Raw genomic sequence first — 3,102 nt, forward strand, 5'->3', positions numbered from 1 at the left:
AGGAGCAGAAGCAACAACATTGGACGATGACCCCCTAAAATTCTTCTTATGTGTTCTCCCCAATTTCGGACAATGTGCTTGAAGAGAATCATCCTTAGCATCAGCCATAACAAATAATGACAGGAAAATACGACAAATACAATCACTGAGACAAAATAAATTAGGGATAATCTAGTGTTGTGCGAGCCCGGTTTCTCCCTCTACAGACGTCGTTTATCCGATCCGACCGTTGAAGACGAAGATCTGAATGTCGTGAACCTGCTGTCCAAAAATCAGCCCGATCCAACGGGTAACGAATGTGCAATCGATGTTTTTGTGAGACTGATTTAACAAAATCGGGAACAAGGTTACTCTTCTCTTTTCTCTTTTGGTGGTTGCCTTTCCTATCAAAATAATCTCTCGGTTCTTTATAGTAGATCCCAAAATCAACCAAAGCTCTTTGATACCATGTTAACAATGAAAAGAGGAAGAAGAGAGACAACCACTCTAGGGTTTCATAACATAGAATGAACCAAACTGAAGTTAATAGGGTTACAATGAATATATATATATAAAAGAATAGAATTGTCTAAAATACCCTTACTACTAATATATAATAATATTATCTAACAGAGAAGACAAAAAAAATCAAAATAACATGCAATTTACAATGAAATAACTAACAAAATATAAAAATGCTGGAGAAATTACACTCGTCTCCTCTAAATAGTGTTGTTAAATATCGGACATGGCGGCACCATGGCGGATTGCAGTGGAAGATTTTTTGACAACCGAACATGGCATTTTTATGAAGGCTTTTGGTGCCATGGCGTTTTATGGAAGATATGGCAGTTTAAAATAGTGGATTTTTTGCTTTCCTACACAGTTTGCCATCTGCAATCGATAACACTACCTAGACATGCTTAAGTAGCACTGACACCCTCTTTAATTTTTAAATGAACACTCCTCACCGTTATTTGTTGAAAAATTACACGCACCACTCATCAGTTCTTTTTAATTGGCACAAAATAGAGTGTGTATGCTCATTTAAGCATATCTCATGGCGGGTGATTACAATTGTCCAAAAATGCCGAGAAAGTGATAGAAATTTAGTTTGAATGCGTGTTCTAAAAATCAAACCAGAGGGTTCAATAGATTGAAACTTGAACCATCCTTTATTATGATTCAGTTATTTTGGCGGTTTTGTCCCAATTTAAGCAATTTAAAGCACTTGAATAATGATATGGAGGTCTCATCATTTCTATGTCCATTTCCATTTTTAAAACATTAATTTGAACATATGTCCTCCGCAATAAAATATAAGCAAAAAGGTATTTGAAAAGTTGATTTATCTACTCTAAAATTTAGATAAGAACAAATACAATTTTTATTTATATTCATTTCAAATGGAGTAAATGATTAGTAGAATGACAAAGGTCAAATTCAGTTGTTTAAGCATCTCTATTCTAACAAACTAACTGTGTGCAAAACAAACTAACACAAACCTGGGGAATGGCAATGGAGGCAAATTGTTCCATTTCTTTGTTTTGGTGTCTAACACAAACGAGGGGGAAGTAGGTCCTCTGCATTGAGTACCATACTGTCCAGACATAATATATATGTATCTTCCATCAGTTGCAATTCCCAAATGTGAATTAGCCATTTCTTTAGGCGTATCAAACTTATCTACCCATTTGTTGCTCTTGAAATCGAACACATCAACGTGAGAATGCACCTGCAATATAAGAAATCGAAAAACACAAATCATGAATCGTCTTACTAATGACATATATTAATCATTCCTTCTATAACAACTATTAATCTTCGAAGTTAATATACAGAATTCAAAAACTGAAATGTCGATCACTAATAATCACTAATCAGATCATATCACTATTCCACTTGAGACTATGGAAGATGCTGGTAGCAATGAAAGCGATGCCGATGAAAGTTGAGAGGCAGAGGAAGATGATTATTTTGGTTGAGGATGTCTGTTTTTGGTGAAACCTTGTTGTTGTGGCCATTGGTATTTGGTTTGTGAGGTGTGAAATGAGGTTGGCATTTTTATTTATTTATTGTTTTGGAGGAAACTGTGGGGAGGATGAAAATTGAGAAGAAGAAAGGTTTAGAGGAAACAATGGTTGCGCGCCAATGGTTTCGGTTTTACATTTGTTTTTCTGTTTTTAACGCTCTTTTCTCTGTCTTCCTAAAATCCACGCGCACCGCCTCTCTCGTGGGTATGCTTTTTCTATTTTCATAAAATAAACTACATTTATTTGTTCAACTTAATTAAAGGAACATTGTTATTTATTTGTTCAATTTAATTAAACGAACATTGTTATTTCTTATGAAGCATTTATTCATTTTTGATTAAGGAGAGTTACTCGTTAGATGGAGCCGTCCATATGAGAAATGTCATCTGTAAGAGGAGAAAGATATTAATAGGGATGGGAATAGGCTAAGTCGTCCGTAGGGCCTATGGCCTAGCCTATTTATGGTCTGGCTTAGCCTGTCTAATAAAAAGGTTATGCTCAATCTGTTTTTAAAGCCTATTTATGTAAATAGGTCAGACTCATGCTTATAAAAAAAGTCTATATATATTTTATTATTTATTTCATTTTCCATTCTTTTTCTTCTAATTTCCATTGCACTCACTCCAACAAAGAGGTATGTAAGCAACATATTTTTTTTATAAAAATCAATACTATTTATTTGTTACTTTTATATTTTATAAAAATCAATAATATTTCTTTGTTATCTTTATATATATTATTAGTATATAAACTTGGAAATCTTAATTGTTTATTATTATTGAATATGAGTTTGTTTGAGAGGATTTGTTTAGAGGTAATATTCGGAGTTGTTTGAGAGTATTTGTTTAGAGGTAATATTCTTAGTTGTTTGAAAGTTGTTTGAGACATAATAATGGGTGCGTTTGTTTCAATAAAAAAATTATTCTTTTAAATCAAAAATCATTTTTTAGGGTTTAAAGGGTGTTTGTTTCATTTTTTTTTTAAATCATTTTGTTAGAAAATGATTTTTTATTTAATATATATATATATATAGATATATATATATATATATAGATATATATATATATATAGATATATATATATATATATA

The 3,102-nt window shown here is 32.1% G+C and overlaps 1 pseudogene; it reads right to left on the reverse strand.

Moving 5' to 3' along the window:
- The window catches only part of LOC101508634 (kelch repeat-containing protein At3g27220-like), an 8,723-nt pseudogene extending 6,613 nt beyond the window's left edge, over nucleotides 1–2,110 (reverse strand).
- Nucleotides 2,111–3,102: the final 992 nt, after the last annotated feature.

The sequence above is a fragment of the Cicer arietinum genome, chromosome 3, assembly GCF_000331145.2.
Source record: "Cicer arietinum cultivar CDC Frontier isolate Library 1 chromosome 3, Cicar.CDCFrontier_v2.0, whole genome shotgun sequence".
NCBI classification, from domain to species: Eukaryota; Viridiplantae; Streptophyta; class Magnoliopsida; order Fabales; family Fabaceae; genus Cicer; species Cicer arietinum.